Here is a 19553-nt window from a genome sequence, read left to right on the forward strand (position 1 = left end):
AGTTCATTGATAAGTCTGGAGTAAAATTAGTACTACACTGTAGAAGCCCTTACCATCCACCAAGTGGTTTATTACATGATGCCCAACACACAATGTGCATTTTTTCCCCAGCTTTTCAGGAGTGAGCAAATCAAAGCTTTTAAAGAGTGTTTTCTCCCTACCGTATTTACAGTAAAAAGCCCTGTGTTTTTAATGTGTGAGATAAGCGCTCTTTCTATCTTAGGTTAAACTCGGTTTCACCAAGTTAACACGCTGAAACTTGCATACTTGAAAGTGTTCTTTCCTTCTTTGGGCACACTCCAGAATGGGGCCATCACGGGCAAACATTTCTACATTTAAATGTTGAGTTGAAATACAAATAGGCACAGTGCAGCACTGCCAAAGGAGACGTCAACCACTCTTTGAACAGCAAATGTGCCATTTCTCCACCTATTACTATGTCTCGGCGATGGCAGCTATTATCACACACTTCCACACACCATTGATACATAAACAACATCTCACATAGGGCCATGCCACTACAAATGGACAAAAATTCTTAATTTTCAGTAGCACATTAAACATTAACATATCATTTGTGCATTTTCATTCATTCATTTTCTGAGCCGCTTCTCCTCACTAGGGTTGCGGGCGTGCTGGAGCCTATCCCAGCTGTCATGGGGCAGGAGGCGGGGTACACCCTGAACTGGTTGCCAGCCAATCGCAGGGCACATAGAAAGAAACAACCATTCGCACTCACAGTCATGCCTACGGGCAATTTAGAGTCTCCAATTAATGCATGTTTTTGGGATGTGGGAGGAAACCGGAGTGCCCGGAGAAAACGCACGCAGGCACGGGGAGAACATGCAAACTCCACACAGGCGGGGCCGGGGATTGAACCCGGGTCCTCAGAACTGTGAGGCTGACGCTCTAACCAGTCGTCCACCGTGCCGCCCATTTGTGCATTTTGAAACATAAAAATGTAACTATTAATTAAATAATTAATGACTCACACCCGGTGGCACGGTGGACAACTGGTTAGCACATCTGCCTCACAGAGAGAATGAAGGTTATGGATTATACCACTAAACTTAAAACAGACCTCCTCCTATTACAAGAAACGCACTTTACTAAGTCAGAAGAAAAATGCCTCATTTACTCTAATTTCACTCAGGTTATCTCGGCGTTTTATAACTGTAGACGAAGAGGAGTCTCAATACTAGTCCACAAAAGACTACTTTTTACAATAAATAGTACAGCAGTAGATCCAGAAGGCCGATATATAATTATACAGGCTACAATATTTAACAAGCTTGATAGAATTGTCAATGTATACGCTCCAAATAAAGATGATCCAGCCTTTTTTCACATGCTCTTTTCACACTTGTTAAACTTGTCAGCCACTTCTACAATGATTATGGGAGGAGATTTTAACCTTATGCGAAATCCCCTAATAGATCGCTCAAATCTCAAAAATAGTAATCAGCCACAATGCTCAATATACTAGAGCAGTATATGGATGACTTTGGTCTCGTTGACATATGGAGGCTGAAAAAGATTTCTTTCTTTCAAACAATTCAGCAGCTCCGAGAATTACTCCCAAAATACATCCAATCATCATCAGCGACCATGTAGTAATTTCTCTCAATCTAAAAATGTAATCAAATTTGGGACCCCCACCAACATGGCGCCTCAACACGTCCCTATTGAAGGACCCAGATTTTGATTCTTTCTGAAATTCAGCGACTCCCCAACCATATCCCCATCTCTGTTGTGGGAAACCGGTAAAGCTGTTTTGAGAGGTCAAATCATATCATATTCTTCGTATAAGAAAAAACAAGAACAAAAATTGGAAAATGGAATTGAGGAAAAAAATAAACACCTCACAGAAGAATATGCAATTAATCCGATAGATACGCTTAGAAGCCAACTTCAAAAGGCAAAACATCAGGTAGACGTTATCTTATCAAAAAGAACAGATTTTCTACACCAACTTCAGCGCAATAAAGAAAAATCATTAATTACAGCCATTCAAGATTCAAACGGCAACTGTACACAGTCACCGTTAGAAATAAATGAATTTTTCTTTTTTTTATAGCAGCTTATACGCATCTTTGAACAAACCAGATCAAAAAGAAATTGAAACATTTTTTAAGGATTTAAACATGCCTCAATTAAATACACAAATTAAAGACAGCCATGATGTTCCTTTAACCATCACAGAATTACATAACGCATTAAAAAATATGCAACCGAGACGGGCGCCTGGTCTGGACGGAATCCCTGTTGAATTCATTAAACATGCTTGGCCAATACTAGCGCCTCTATTTTTCAGAACAGTCAATGAGATAAAGGATAAAGGTAGAATTAGTAGCCATATGAGCACAGCTTCAATGAAGTTATTATTAAAGCCAGGTAAAGACCCCCCTCTCCCGGCGAATTATCGGCCCTTATCAACTGATTAATGTGGATATCAAGATTATCTCGAAAGCCCTCACAGCGAGACTTGAAAAGGTACTTCCGTCAATAATCCACTATGACCAGACAGGCTTCATTAAAGGTAGTTCAACAAATAATGGCAGGCGTCTGTTGAATTTAATAAGCATGTCACAGCGTAAAAATCTAAACGCAATCATCATGTCACTTGACTCAGAGAAAGCTTTCGTTAAAGTTAACTGGGCTTTCCTGTTTGCAGTACTTTGCAAATTTGGCTTTGGAGATTCAATTATACATTGGATAGCAACATTATACAATTCGCCGAAAGCGACAGTCACCACAAATAGGATCACTTCACAAAGTTTTACATTACAAAGAAGAACAGGACAACGATGTCCAATATTTATCAAACCTCTTGCTGCCGCTATACATCAGAATGCTAATATTAAAGGTATCTGCTCACTAGTGACAGAACACAAAATCAATCTATATGCTGATGATATTATTCTTTACTTACAGGAACCCAAGTATTCTCTTCAGGCAGTCGTCAATCTCATTAAAATATTTTCACAAATATCAGACTACTCTGTTAACTGGACAAAATCAACAATACTCCCAATAACAGCAAGCTCATGGACTCCTGCAGATCAAATCCCAGAGTATATAGGAAACATTAAGTACTTACGTATCAATATTTCGTCAAAACTCACAGAGCTAACCAATCTAAATTACACACCACTTCTGGAAAAAATCTCAACTGATTTAAGACGGTAGAATAACTTGCCTATATCATTACTGGGAAGAATAGCTACAATAAAAATGAAAACCTTACCTCAAATAAATTATTTATTTCAATGATTCCATTTAAACCCACATTTAAGTGGTTTCAAACTTGAGATTCTGCTGTAATAAATGTTTATTCATAAAAATAAGAAAAATAGCATCTGTCTATCCTCTCTTCAGAAAAGTAAACAGGAGGGAGGCCTAAATGCTCCCAACTTTAAACACTATTATTTAGCTAACCAATTACAATACCTCATCAAATGGTTGCACCACAGTGAGGAGTGTGATTCTTGGCTAGAATTGGAAAAAACAGACTGCAAGAACATCAAACTCCCATTTATTTCTACTAGTCTTAAACGTCATAAATGTTTCAAGAATCCAATAATCGCATCCACCTTAACGGCTTGGTGGCAAAGTTTAGAATCGACAGGATCTCAATTAGCTCCCAGTATGCTCTCCCCAATCTGTCATAATACAGATTTCGAAATTAATAATATACCCCTTCATTTTAGTACATGGGAACAACACGTAATTAACACACTTTACTCAATACACTATGCATGAAATGGGGTTCTCTCCATCTAATATATGCGTGCAATGCACCAAAAATACCCCAGACACCTATTTTCATGCTCTATGGGAATGTACACCAATTCAATGCTTTTGGTCTTCGGTTATACAAAAACTCTCGTATATTTTAAACTGCAGGATTCCACTTACCCCAAGATTGCGCATACTTGGCGACTTAAGCATATTTGACCTCCCTAATATATATTCACAATCATTACTTCGTGTTAGCTACCGCTAAGAAAACAATTCTATTAAACTGGAAAAACAAACAAAGCTATTAACAGTGGCTAAATCTCATCATAGAATATATTGCGTTAGAAAAAATATCAGCTATACAAAAAAATCAATTACACATATATGTAGACAGCTGGTCACCTTTTCCTCAACATGCTAAATCTAGACTCTTGATTCCTTTGCCTGAGTAGGGTGCCATCTGACATTTGATAATAGACTATTTTCATAAGTGTCAAAGTAAACATCCATCCATCCATTTTCTGAGCCACTTCTCCTCACTCGGGTCGCGGGTGTGCTGGAGCCTATCCCAGCTGTCATCGGGCAGGAGGCGGGGTACACCCTGAACTGTTTGCCAGCCAATCGCAGGGCACATAGAAACAAATAACCATCCACACTCACATTCACACCTACGGGCAATTTAGAGTCTCCAATTAATGCATGTTTTTGGGATGTGGGAGGAAACCGGAGTGCCCGGAGAAAACCCACGCAGGCACGGGGAGAACATGCAAACTCCACACAGGCGGGGCCGGGGATTGAACCCGGGTCCTCAGAACTGTGAGGCTGACGCTCTAACCAGTCAACAATTTTATTTTCTTTGTTGTCGAGGTTGTTATTGTTTTAATATTCTATTTATTTCTTTTTATTTTCACAGATTTTAGATCAGTTTGCATGGTGAAAAGACATGCATGCTGTGGGGATCTTCTCCTCTTGTTCCTGTGTTTGCTGTTCCGGAGTCTGCGGGGGCGGGACTATTTTTCACTCCTTCCTGATCTCGGGGGAGGGGGGAACCACTGGGGCGACCTCCTGGGGAGTAATGGTGGTGTGATGGTGACTCGCCCATGTTCCGTGGGTGCTGGGGCTCTGGCTACTAGTGGGGGCAGTGGGGCCCCACTGTCGCTCCTCGGGCCTGCTTCCTCCTCTTCTCTCCGTTCCTTGCGTCCCACTGCAGTCGCCTCTTCCTCTTCCCGTGGTGGAGCCAGGCGGTCCCCTGCAGGCTGTGGGGCCTGCTGTGGGGTTCTTTTCCCTGCCTGGTTTGGGGAGGGGGTCGACCTCTCAGGCTCAAGGGCGAGTAGTGGGTGCTGCCAGGGGTGTGGGGGTGGGGTGGGCCGGGGTCGGTGCTGCGGGTCTGGGTGGGGTGGCCCTCTTCGGCGGTGGTTGTCCGGCCTAATGGGCCCGACCTGCGGGAGCCATGCCTCTTAATCACTCACTTAGCACACACTCACACCATTCACTGTATATATTTCTCACTAATCACATCTGGGCACATACACATATCAAAGGGTTCCTGGGGGACTGCGATGGGATCAGGAGGGTGTGGGTGTCGGATTGCGTTTCAGTACGTCTGTGCTGTTTCCAGGTCCGTGCGCCCTGCCCCTCTGCCCTGCCTGCCCCCGTTGATTTTAAATGCATCACACACAGTCCGCATGTTTTAATGCACCACATACACCTATCTCTGGGGCGTGGGGGGTTTGGCTGTTAGGCAGTAATGCCTGGCAGCCCTGCCCCCACCCCCTCGGCTGACTGACCTCTCCAGATTTTAATGCACCACACCACTCGGGGCGGGCACTGATACACGGGATAGGGCCAATGACTGCTAGTCGGGGACCTGGCAGTCATCGTAACAGGGGGGGAGGTGGGTTTCACTTATTTGCATGGCGGTGCTCCCGAGGCCGGGCCGTGGATGACTGCTTGTTGTTGGGGCTGACCTCTCATGGCCCGGGGCTGCTCCTTGACCCCCCCCCCCCCTTTATCATTCCCTTGTCGGGTGCCCCTATCCGCCCTCCTTTCCAACAAACAAGGGACACTCTCCCGCCCTCGCGGTGGGCGGGGACTGGCTGCATCGCGGACCCTGCGGGTTGGGGGCGTCTGGCTCTCCTGGGGGTGGAGGGGTGGTGGTGTGGTGGGGCATGTGGGGCAGTGGGTGGGGTGCAGTGGTTGGCTGGGTGGGTGGCATTGGGTCCCTGCGGCCCCCGCTGGGTTGCCGGGTGTCGGGGCGCCTCGGTGGGGCCGGCGGAGTGCCATGGGTCCCTCGGAGTGGGACGTGTCCCCTCCGCCGGGCTGCTCTCGGGTGGTGATTGAGTGGGATACTCAGCCGCCGCGGTGCTGCCATAGCAATTACAGGACACTTCTGTCAGTCTTTGTGCATGTAAAACGGTATCAATTCACTTGCATGTATCAGCAGGCACACACCCCTTACTGCAACAAATAACTAATTAATATGCAAATCGCTTGTGTATACCCTCACTTATACTCGTCCTGTACACTTTTATAATTTACATAATTAATGTCACCACACTTCAGTTGTACAGCCGGTTTCACGACCCTGGTCCTGAATGCTTCTTCTCCTGTTCTTGTCCTGTTCTATCTTGTCCTATCCTTCCCTCACAGGGTGTAGCACTACAGCCCCATGCAACACTCATATTTAACGTTTCATTGTTGTAGATAATGTAATGATTTACTTCACTCATCCTGTTTACAATTAGTGCTTTGTCTTTGTTTCTTTCTCCCTTCTCGAAACTTTTTTCTGTTCGACTGATCAAGTCTGATTCTCAAAAAACCTCAATTATAATACCACAGCGAAAGGATAAAGATTTTCCATTCGAACAAGACAAAAAAAAAAAGAAAAAAAAAAAGCACATCTGTCTCACAGTTCTGAGGTCCTGGGTGAAAATCCAGCCTCACCTGTGTGGAGTTTGCATGTTCTCCCCATGCCTGCGTGGGTTTTCTCCGGGTACTCCGGTTTCCTCCCACATCCCAAAAACATGCATAGTAGGTTAATTGAAAACTCTAAATTGCCGGTAGGTGTGAATGTGACTGCGGTTGTTTGTTTATATGTGCCCTGCGATTGGCTGGCGACCTGTACAGGGAGGACCCCGCCTCTTGCCCGAAGAAAGCTGGGATAGGCTCCAGCTCGCCCGCGACCCTAGTGACGAGAAGCGGTACGGAAAATGAATGAATGTCTCACAACTTTTCTGTACATGTACAACATATGGATGTTTCTTTCCTTAAAATGTGGGAATCTAATTTGAGTATAAAACCTGGCACTTGTGATATTAAAGGTGTGGTGAGGTGGTAATGTTACTTTAACTTTCGGTGCTTTTCAGAGCTTGTATTGATGTTTGAAACCCTTGGTGATATATTCCTTTCTTTCTGTGCATTGAATAGTGTGTTTGCCATGACCCAGACCAAATGAGATCTCCAGCTTCAGCCTAGTTAAGAATAGTACATTCAATAGGAGAAACCTGTTCGATGGAGATATGCAGCAGAGGAGACCCTTAATGGCGGGGCTGCTTGAGTAAACTGCTGAGAAAGAGGAGACAGCCTGAAAGTGATTCAAATCTGAATTAACAGGCTCCTGGTTCTATTTAGATATGAAAAAATTGGAACCTTGTAAGCTGACTGACCGAGAAGGCGAAGGCTTGAATGAGCTTGTCCTCACATCTGCAGCTCACGCACTTTCTAGTGTGTTATCACTAGATAACTAGATCACTAGATCTCTACTCTATCACTACCAACTCTGAATCCACTATATACTGTACCTTAAACACTTACCAAGGAACTGCATTACAGAGGTGGAACAGCCTCTGTGCAATCCCTCAAATCAATCTGACATAGACAACAGAAATAGTTCCCGGGTGGGAACTTGGCCAAAGCTGCACTGCTGTCTACTTTCGAAAGCAGGTTTGAGGACTCCTAAATGGCTTTTGACGTTAACATTAGATTTATTACACTGCTGCTTAGTATACAATTTAGTACTGTATTTTCCGGACTATAAGTCGCTCCGGAGTAAAAGTCACACCAGCCAAAAAATGCATAATAAAGAAGGAAAAAACATATATAAGTCGCATCGGAGTATAAATCGCATTTTTGGGGGGAAATTTATTTGATAAAATCCAACACCAAGAACAAACATTTATTCTTGAAAGGAAATGTAAAACAAAAATAGAATAGAGAACAACAGGCTGAATAGGTGTACGTTATGCTAACGTAACACATTCAGCTGGAGAAAACCCACGCAGGCACGGGGAGAACATGCAAACTCCACACAGGCGGGGCCGGGGATTGAACCCGGGTCCTCAGAACTGTGAGGCTGACGCTCTAACCAGTAAACAATTTTATTTTCTTTGTTGTCGAGGTTGTTATTGTTTTAATATTCTATTTATTTCTTTTTATTTTCACAGATTTTAGATCAGTTTGCATGGTGAAAAGACATGCATGCTGTGGGGATCTTCTCCTCTTGTTCCTGTGTTTGCTGTTCCGGAGTCTGCGGGAGCGGGACTATTTTTCACTCCTTCCTGATCTCGGGGGAGGGGGGAACCACTGGGGCGACCTCCTGGGGAGTAATGGTGGTGTGATGGTGACTCGCCCATGTTCCGTGGGTGGTGGGGCTCTGGCTACTAGTGGGGGCAGTGGGGCCCCACTGTCGCTCCTCGGGCCTGCTTCCTCCTCTTCTCTCCGTTCCTTGCGTCCCACTGCAGTCGCCTCTTCCTCTTCCCGTGGTGGAGCCAGGCGGTCCCCTGCAGGCTGTGGGGCCTGCTGTGGGGTTCTTTTCCCTGCCTGGTTTGGGGAGGGGGTCGACCTCCCGGGCTCAAGGGCGAGTAGTGGGTGCTGCCAGGGGTGTGGGGGTGGGGTGGGCCGGGGTCGGTGCTGCGGGTCTGGGTGGGGTGGCCCTCTTCGGCGGTGGTTGTCCGGCCTAATGGGCCCGACCTGCGGGAGCCATGCCTCTTAATCACTCACTTAGCACACACTCACACCATTCACTGTATATATTTCTCACTAATCACATCTGGGCACATACACATATCAAAGGGTTCCTGGGGGACTGCGATGGGATCAGGAGGGTGTGGGTGTCGGATTGCGTTTCAGTACGTCTGTGCTGTTTCCAGGTCCGTGCGCCCTGCCCCTCTGCCCTGCCTGCCCCCGTTGATTTTAAATGCATCACACACACTCCGCATGTTTTAATGCACCACATACACCTATCTCTGGGGCGTGGGGGGTTTGGCTGTTAGGCAGTAATGCCTGGCAGCCCTGCCCCCACCCCCTCGGCTGACTGACCTCTCCAGATTTTAATGCACCACACCACTCGGGGCGGGCACTGATACACGGGATAGGGCCAATGACTGCTAGTCGGGGACCTGGCAGTCATCGTAACAGGGGGGGAGGTGGGTTTCACTTATTTGCATGGCGGTGCTCCCGAGGCCGGGCCGTGGATGACTGCTTGTTGTTGGGGCTGACCTCTCATGGCCCGGGGCTGCTCCTTGACCCCCCTCCCCCTTTATCATTCCCTTGTCGGGTGCCCCTATCCGCCCTCCTTTCCAACAAACAAGGGACACTCTCCCGCCCTCGCGGTGGGCGGGGACTGGCTGCATCGCGGACCCTGCGGGTTGGGGGCGTCTGGCTCTCCTGGGGGTGGAGGGGTGGTGGTGTGGTGGGGCATGTGGGGCAGTGGGTGGGGTGCAGTGGTTGGCTGGGTGGGTGGCATTGGGTCCCTGCGGCCCCCGCTGGGTTGCCGGGTGTCGGGGCGCCTCGGTGGGGCCGGCGGAGTGCCATGGGTCCCTCGGAGTGGGACGTGTCCCCTCCGCCGGGCTGCTCTCGGGTGACGTAACACATTCAGCTAACGTTACATGACGCACAAATAACGAACTGAGAACGTGCCTGGTATGTTAATGTAACATATTAACAGTTATTCAGATAACTATAGCATAAAGAACATGCTAACAAGTTTACTAAATCCAATGAAATCTTCATCCTCGGTCTCACTTCTAAACAACTCCGCCATCTCCGGAGGTAGACGATGCGCTGCTTCCTCTCGTCGCTTTCGTCAGACTCATTGTCAGTTGCAGGTACAGATACACAGGCCTAGAGCGCCCCCTTGCGGTTGTCAGTGTGAAAATAACGTGAAATTATATAATAATGTGTTAATAATTTCACATATAAGTCGCTCCGGAATATAAGTCGCACCCCCGGCCAAACTATGAAAAAAAATGCGATTTTGTAGTCCGAAAAATACGGTACATAGTGTACTTCTGCAGGATTCACCCTCCTTTTGTGTTATTCGGGCAATAATTAATTGCCTCAGCAAGCTACTCATCAACACTGAATTATTTATTTGCATGAAGATGTTTAGATTTCAACAAAGTAACCATCCTTTCATTTAAATTATAAATATATAAATACATAACTTCTTCCTTGCTCAGTTTCTTGAAAGTTTACATCTTTAATTTTTTTAACTTAATATCTAATCAGATCATGAAATCTCTCGAAATCCTAAAACCAATAGATTAATTAATGAGCAAGTGTGCTCGTAAATAAATTCTATATTAAATCTACCCCCAACACATTAATATTAGTTAAGATTGATTAAAATATGCTTAATATAGTCAGAACCAAACATTTTCAATCTCATTATTTAAATGTCAATACATAAAAGACAGAACTTTGCTAATTAACAGCAAGATTGTCTTATTTCTAATCAAATCATATTTCTCTCTTAGTTAAATAGTGCATCTTCAAAACAAGTAATTTGATTAATTGTCACGTGTGGGGAGTAGCTGGACACAAGAGCAGACGGAGGCAGATTTAAAATGATGAACAGTATATTGAGGAAAGGTTATGGAGATGGTCCTGGATGTGTTGGCAGGGAGTGGATAGAACAGGTGGTTGGCGTGGTGGCAGGAATGACGCGGGAGCACTGGGAATGATGAGACACAAGCGTTAACAAGGGAAGCGAGGAACATTATAGCTCACTTGACATAAGGTGGGCCTGGTACCACTAGGAGAGGTTGCAATACTTCAGCGAGGATTTCTAGGAACAGGCAGGCTTATATACACCGGTGGTGATGAGGGTGATTGAAGACAGGTGGTGAAAACAGAGAGGGGAGGTGGGAGAGAGAGGATGCAAAGCACCCTCCCGGCTCCAATAAAGGAACTGCAGAGCAGTATATGACATTGATGCTTATATTATGCTGATATAAATCAAACTTTATTTTCTCAACAAATATACATACGGCCATTATCCCACAGGTCTTTTTGACAGCTTGCGTTAATTTACATGGATGCAACACATATTCCAGGGCAGATACTTGACTGTAGTTTACGACAGGCTCGGCACTATTGATAATGCTCGCCACATGCAAAGTCCATTTGATTAATGTAACCTTGCACCGAATGCAGGGCTATTAGCTAAATCTTTTTAGTATGGGCATGTTAATACTTTAATCATATTTGTGTGTACATGCAGTTCTACAGGGTGCACATACTGTAAATTTTTCATACAAATTACTTTGTACATTTTTAAAGTGGATTAGCGAGCAAAATGGCTTGGAGAGCAAACTGGAAGGTTATGTGCATGAAAAAATTATTAGTGACTTTGAATGTTCGTGAAATGCAGAGCAGTTAATGTAAATCGATGTATTAATCATTAATTCATTTTCCGTACCGCTTATCTTCACTTCTTAAGAGTCTAGAGAACATGCAAACTCCACACTGGTGAGGCCAGATTTGAACCTGTGTCCTCAGAAGTGTGAGGCAGACGTTCTAACCAGTCGTACAACGTGCATCCACGTGTTAATCAATTATTGAAATTATTCTGAAGCAAAACATTTTCAATGTTGACACAAAAACTGGCTCCTATCTTTGGATGTACCTTTTTTACTTACAACGTTGTACTTTACTACTTTTCAACCAGACTAACATCCCTTTATTCGATTCCTTTATTGGTACAGCAGGAGCCGTAAAGGTCAGATTATGACTTGACTCACACAGACTGACCTTCAACTGTGGCATGATTATTACTAATATTTTTTTGGGAGTGTTTTCAAGAATTAATGTGCAATATTTTGAAATAAGCAATATTTTTCAATTCAAATTCAAGGATAATGGTGACTTAATAGATCATCCATCTATTTCCTGAGCCGCTCCTCCTCATTAGGGTCGCGGGCGTGCTGGAGCCTATCCCAGCTGTCATCGGGCAGGAGGCGGGGTACACCCTGAACCGGTCGCCAGCCAATCGCAGGGCACACAGAAACAAACAACCATTCACACTCACATTCATACCTATGGGCAATTTTCTTCAATCAACCTCCCAATGCATGTTTTTGGGATGTGGGAGAAAACCCACGCAGGCACGGGGAGAACATGCAAACTCCACACAGGCGGGGCCGGGATTTGAACCCAGGTCCTCAGAACCGTGAGGTTGACGCTCTAACCAGTTGTCCACCGTGCCGCTCAGCTATTCCCAAATGAGCAAAATGAGGAGGGATACACATTATGCTCCTTGTAGACACGATCAAGAATTCAGTGGTGGCACCAAGTGTGATCCAACCAATCTTTAAAAACAGTATGATTCTGCTTTACTCAATATTTTGAAACAAGACTAAAAATACCATTTAGCTTGCTTCTTACTCTTTTATCAGTCAATACAATGCCGATGTGACAAGCATGTTGCAAAACTGTCTGGATATGCATCCACAAAATAAGAGGCCTCACATCATGCATTACCTACGTTTCCAATTACTAAATCATGCCTGTTTTTTTGTTTTGTTTTAGCATTCTTATTTTGTCAGCCATCTCACATTTGAACCTTTCACAACAAAAACTGACAAATCCATGAGACTATGAATCTGCAACACTATTAATAATCTAATAAGCATCTTCGAACCTAGGCCACAAACTGTACGGCTGCTATCTGAGAAATCCAATATCAAACCCCAGGTATGCTCCTTACTGCAGAAAGATGAGAGGGTGCCTTACATTTGAACAAAGTCAGAGCTATGGTGCACATGGGATTACACTTCATAATACTTGTCCTAATTTACTGACTTCCCCTCTCACCTGTATTTATCTTTATCTTTGCAGATAAAACTACATACCCTCCAGCCACTTCTCACCTTGACTTGTCTCTGTTTTAGGACTTGGCAACACTTTCTGTGAGGCAGTCCCTTACATGATACACTCAGGAGTTAGGAAAAATATGTCTCCAATGAGCCACATTTGCCTCTGTGATCAACATTGAGACTTTGTTTCAATTTGAATGTTGCTTGAGAGTGTAGCTAATGAAATATGTTTACAGATTACAGGTGTAATTTTAACACATATCTCACCTCCTCTTGAGCGAAACCAGCTGTCTCCTGTCACAATAATTGTAAAAAAAGAACAATTGGGACAGAGGGCCTGATTTACTAAGATCCGATAGCGGGCAGTAAATTACGTGTTGCATGCGCTGTTGGCAACAGGTGTAAAAGTGGTGGGCAGTTGAAGGAGGATTTTACACTTTAAGTAGCTCTAAAGAAAAATTTGGGCTTGCACCTCAAGCGCAAAATTAAGTTTCAAGTGATGGAATTGGAAGTGTTAGTGTGGAACAAGCAAACATATTATTGAGTTACAGAAAACACATCAATCGCTCCGCTAATTTTGGGAAGCCAGCAGCCGCATAAAAGCCATGCTCTTGTTTGATCTAACTCGCTGTGAGTGCATAGCCATTGTATGTAGAGGTATATACTGTACGTCCCCATCCTGAGGAACACTGTGTTTTAAACTTGGCACAGCACACTCTGAAAACTGTTCTGGGAGAGGCTAGCACCAACTGTGACGTCGCGCTGAAATGACACAGATGACACAGAAATGCAGAGCTGAAAGTAGCTTCATCATTTTTATTTTTCATATAATGGTCCCTCAAGGGTAAATTCAACTCACAAGCTGATGTCATAGGCGATACGACATGAGTCCTTCTTGTGACTGGCTCCAATTCAGCCCTTAGATCATTCAGAAGCTCCAAAATAGCATTGCTGAATAGACAATAAGTCACGACAATTTTGATGGCACTTCAAAAACGGTTACATGAGCAAAAGGTTTTCCCTGCACCCTCTCATTTTACATTATAGTTCCAAGCAATTTGATTGGACACAAGTCATTCTGTTAGTGATGATATACAGTACAACAGCACTGGAAACTTTTAGCTTAAAAATCACTCCTCCTCACAGGTGTTCTAAATTGTTAATTTGGCTGACATCAACAGTCAGTGGTTATCAAACTGTCATGGTTTGTAATCAAACGGTATTGGACTGGACCCAAAACAGACTGAGACGGAGGAAGCAGTTGGTAAGGGTTTTATTGTGGCTAGCGCGAGGTCTATAATTCCAAGGTGTGATGGTGGTCTGTAGGAGCAGGGAGCATGCTGGAGGCATGAGCGTGAGCAGGTGAGGGAGCTTGGCGGCGTGGTTGGGGCAGGGGGTGGAGCAGGAGACACGGGAAGGCACAGGAGGAGGAGGAGAACACAAGAGATTAAGCATGTATGCGGGGAACCAAGTAATTTGTTGTCACAAGCTAGAGTTTGATCAAAAGCAGTTGGCCGGTGTACTACTGAGATGCGTGAATACCCTGGCGCTGGAACACTGGAACAGCCAGGCTTAAATGCAGGTAGTTATGAGTGCTGATTGACACCCCCCCCCCCCATATTCAATTAATTAATTCAATTCAATTCATTCATGGGCATATTCAACCGACGGGAGAAATGTGCTCTAGGAGGTGGGATTGAATGGGGCAACGCAGCGAAGAGCAGACTCCAGATTTTGATTTGCCTGCTCTGTCTGGCCGTTGGACTGTGGATGGTAGCCAGAAGACAGACTGGCTGCTGTGCCCACTGCCTTACAAAACTCTTGCCAGTCCTGGGAGGAGAACTGGGGGGGAAGGGGCATGTAGTGGACACACTGAGAGAAACGATCTATGATGGTAAGAATGACGGCTCGGGATGGGTAAGGGGTGCAGCAGACCAGCTGGGGGCTGATGTGAGTCTTTTCCCCGGGCACAGATGGACCAGGCTAGGACGAACTCCCGGGTGTGTTTTGCCAGGCTGGACAACCAAAAGTGTTGTTGGAGGTATTGGAGGGTTCGGGCGATTCCAGGATGACAGGTGAGTTTTGAGTTATGTGCCCACTAAAGTACGTCAGAGCGGGCAGAATCGGGCAGGAAGAGCCGGTCTGGTCTTGGGGTTAGATTGGGTTCCTTGAGTCTTCTTAACCAACTGTTCGATCTCCCAGGTGGCAGTCCCAACAAAGGAGGAGGAGGGTAGGATGGGGTCCTGTTCAACAGGACTGAAGGGGGGTGAATAGAGTCAAGAGAGGGCGTCACTGCCAGGCTTAAATGCAGGTTGTGATGAGTGCTGATTGAACCCAGGTGCGCAGATGAGGAGGTGATCAGTGCTGGACAGAGGGAAAAAAGAGCAACAAAGCGCCGCCCAGGCTCTGCAAAGGAGATTCAGGGTACAGATCATGACACAAACATTACTGTAGGTTGTTAAAAACTCCCACAACACACAATCCACATTTGTTTTTATACGCAGTCAAATTTGCTGCAGTTTTTTTTCCCACACGCAAATAGTTTAGTCAATCAGTAAATAGTAAATCACTAAAACAATACTATATTCTTATATCGATCTGAACACTATAGGGTTTAAATCAGGGGTGCCCAAACGTTTTGCAAAGAGGGCCAGATGAAAATGTATGGGGGCCGACCATTCAGCCTGACATTCCTCGAACCATTACCATTGTAAATTAACATGTCAATATGTAACTATATCACTTTGCTGTCTGCAGCTAGGTCGATATTGCAAATGAGAATCTGTTTTCAATTGCATTACCAGGATAGTTAAAGGTTAAAATAATAATAAATTAAATACAAATGGGCGGCACGGTGGCCGACTGGTTAGAGCGGTTCTGAGGACCCGGGTTCAATCCCTGGCCCCGCCTGTGTGGAGTTTGCATGTTCTCCCCGTGCCTCCGTGGGTTTTCTCCGGGCACTCCGGTTTCCTCCCACATCCCAAAAACATGCATTAATTGGAGACTCTAAATTGCCCGTAGGCATGACTGTGAGTGTGAATGGTTGTTTGTTTCTATGTGCCCTGCGATTGGCTGGCAACCAGTTCAGGGTGTACCCCACCTCCTGCCCCATGACAGCTGGGATAGGCTCCAGCACGCCCGCGACCCTAGTGAGGAGAAGCGGCTCAGATAATGGATGGATGGATAAATACAAATGAACTATTTTATGAAAGTTGATTTTTTTAGAAACATGTATTTATTGATTTTGTTTTAACAACATCACATCCCAGTGCATTTTGACAAAGAATAGTATAGTGATTATACTATTCTGATTCTGTACTATACTATAGTCAAATCAGATGACTTTGTGCATGCCTGGTTTAGGTCGATATAAGAATATGGTATTGTTTTAGTCATAAAAGTCAATTTTTTTCTGAAAATATCAATCTGGGCGGCACGGTGGACGACTGGTTAGCACATCTGCCTCACAGTTCTGAGGACAGGGGTTCAAATCACAGCCCCGCCTGTGTGGAGTTTGCATGTTCTCCACGTGCCAGCGTGGGTTTTCTCCGGGCACTCTGGTTTCCTCCCACATCCCAAAAAAACATGCACGGTAGGTTGATTGGGGACTCTAAATTGCCCTTAGGTGTGAATGTGTGTGGGAATGGTTGTTTGTTTCTATGTGCCCTGCGATTGGCTGACAACCAGTTCAGGGCGTACCCTGCCTCTCCCCCAAAGATTGCTGGGATAGGCTCCAGCATGCCCGCCACCCTAGTGAGGATAAACGGAACGGAAGATGAATGAATGAATGGATATCAATCTGAGCTAAGTGTTCTATATACAGTACACACATGATAAGACAAACACCGTATGACATACTGTAGTTTTACAACATATCATTGCTTTGGGTTTTTGAAATAACAACTTTCTTGTTCTGCTTTGCTCTCACTAAAAGATTTACCTAGTCAACTTGCAGAGAGCTAACGGCAGAAAGATTGGTTAACTCATTCAACATTTGTTCATTTGCAAATTTATCAAGCTATCCTTAGATTTTGGGGCTATTTTGGGTTACTTTATGAATTAAGTTCTAACATTTCACACAAAAACATTACTTTTAAGGAGTCTTTAATTTTGTCAATTACCAGGTGCAATAACATCTGAATAGACTATCAAGGTCTAAGAATCAAAACAGTTCTTTAGACGTAATCCTTTTTCCCCCCGTGTCTTACAGCTCAAGCTACATTTGGCTTGACGAGCTCAATATATACTACTTTTGTCAGTACATACACAGTCGAGACCTCAGCACAGATCATGAAGGAAAATAAAAAATAAGCACAGCTTCATTAATGTTTTATCATATCTATTCCATTACCACTAAAATACAGTACCAATAGACCATTCTGAAATTGTAACTAATTAAGGAGTCATTACTGAGTATTGATATTAATTTCACAAGTTTTGAGATGCAATGCGAGCACGATGCAAGGTAAAGCTTATTTATTGTTGTGTGGATCTCGATAAAGACATGGATTGAGCAATTAATCAGAATCAGAATCATCTTTATTTTGCCAAGTATGTCCAAAAAACACACAAGGAATTTGTCTCCGGTAGTTGGAGCCGATGTAGTACGACAACAGACAGTCAATTGACAGAGAACACTTTTGAGACATAAAGACATTTACAAAAAACAGTCACTGAGGAATAAAGGGTTGCTAATTATCTGGTAATGCCAGTACATTTTATTTTATTTTTTTTTACTATTGTGCAAAAAGATGCAGAGTCCTGTAGCACTTAGCGCAGTTTGAAATATGTACTTCTCACCATTTCAGTCACAGTAAATGGAAAATTTTAACCTGAGATAAGGATTGTTCAACTGTACTGTATTTTTATATCATTCTCAGTTAACCAGAAAGAATCTTGCTAAATAACAAACAGAGACACAAACAAACACAAATGCATCTACGGTCTTTCACTAATAGCCTTGGTGGTGCTCTGTGCATGACTAACTGTCATTTGTTTAGTTCTATAGCTTCTTAGGTGTACTCTTGGTTTAAAGCCATCACTAATATACATTAGTAGTCGAAATAACCACTTATTTTTAGGGTGTGCTTAAATTAAACTGGGTCAACCACATGGTTGGGCATGTGTATTATATATGACCTGGATCCAACCATCGGACCGACTCAAAGAGGCCCACTCACTTGGGTCACTTTATACTTGAGCAAGTAGCCAAAATTAGGGAATGCATGGTTACAAATGAAGAGAGTATGCATGTGAAAGGTTTCATCAGTGTCTCTCTAGAATTATCTGGCACTGAGAACTCCAGATTACATGTTGTGTCGTAATGCGCTGGATTAACCACTGAAGTGTACCACTGTCTGATCAAGGTAGTTTATTTAGCTCCTTAGTAGTGTAGTGGAAACTACAACAGTGCTTGAACCTACAGTATTTGTGTGAGCATTGAGACTCAGATATTTTTTGTGGTGCTGTGTCATTTGTGAAGTGATTTGTAGACTGCATGTAAAGTACTGCAAATTTTATCAGCAAATGGAGACCTTTCACCCGAGGGAGACTGTCCATCAGCATTTACAAGATCTAGTTCGGAATATATAAAAGCATGCTGCGTCTGAAACAATATGACTCTGTGTGCAGCCATTCATTACGAAACAACTTTGGAGTTGATGTTATGAGACCTGCAAATCCAAGTATTTTGTCAACCACTCACTGTATGGCTATACAGTTTGTACATGATGAATAGAAACATATGAGCTGTGAAAAAAATCAGTGTGCCCAGCGTTGCCCGTGAGTGTGCGACAACAAATAATTGACACACCATAAGTCTTGGTTGTTTTTCCTTGGGCGCAGTAGCTTCTAGTACTTGTATATTAATTTGTGGGACAAAAAGGTGCCAGAGATGGCTGATTCTTTCACAGATCGTTTTCATCATGTGCTACTGCCAAGTCATAAAGACCGCTTTAACCAATGTGACAAAAAGTAAATAAAATTGCAAACCTCCTCTTTTAAAATGACATTGGCATCCGAATGAACCTGTCCTCAATCCCAACGCCATCATAGAAAGCGCTAACAATTTCAGGTAAGCTATTGAGAGTTCATCGTTACACATATCACCAATGGCTTCATATAAAATGAAAGACTATTTTTTTTCCATGGAAGCAATGTAGCTTTAATTTCTCAGAATGAATATAGTCTTATAGACTGGATATGGGTTTGGAAGGTTAACACCCTTTTGTTTTTCCCGTACACCACAGTGAGGATCTCAGCTGCGCAATTTCAGGATTAATCATGAATATTGTTTTGCTCCGTCTCCACTGAGGCTCTCTTCCAAAATGTGTGGGCTCGTAAGATGATAGCATAATGTTTGAAAGGGGTTTGATAGGTTGAGCAAAAAAGAGTAAAATTGTTTTAATTCCTCAAGTTGGAAAACATCTTGTCCTTTAGTTTATTGAGCAGGTTAGGTTGACATTGTGTAACGTGGTAACCTGACAAATCACACTTTATGCTCTTGTCTACTAGTGAAAGGAACTGTACATGTAAATTATTTCCATCTTTTTAATTAAAGATCATTTGAATTTAAAGCCACATTATGTCCTAATGTGAGCTTAAATAAGTGTTTAATGAGGAGAAGAGTGAGAGTCATTGCCATGGCAACTGCAGATCATTTGGTTCGTAATATTGGACCAAACTCTGCCGCATTTTTTGGGTAACATTTAATACACA

General features: G+C 43.8%; 1 protein-coding gene across 2 annotated transcripts in view; it reads left to right on the forward strand.

The window, feature by feature from the left end:
* The window catches only part of luzp2 (leucine zipper protein 2), a 195020-nt gene that overhangs the window by 40067 nt on the left and 135400 nt on the right, over positions 1-19553 (forward strand). The window lies entirely within an intron of this gene.

Source organism: Phycodurus eques, chromosome 2, assembly GCF_024500275.1.
Source record: "Phycodurus eques isolate BA_2022a chromosome 2, UOR_Pequ_1.1, whole genome shotgun sequence".
NCBI lineage: Eukaryota > Metazoa > Chordata > Actinopteri > Syngnathiformes > Syngnathidae > Phycodurus > Phycodurus eques.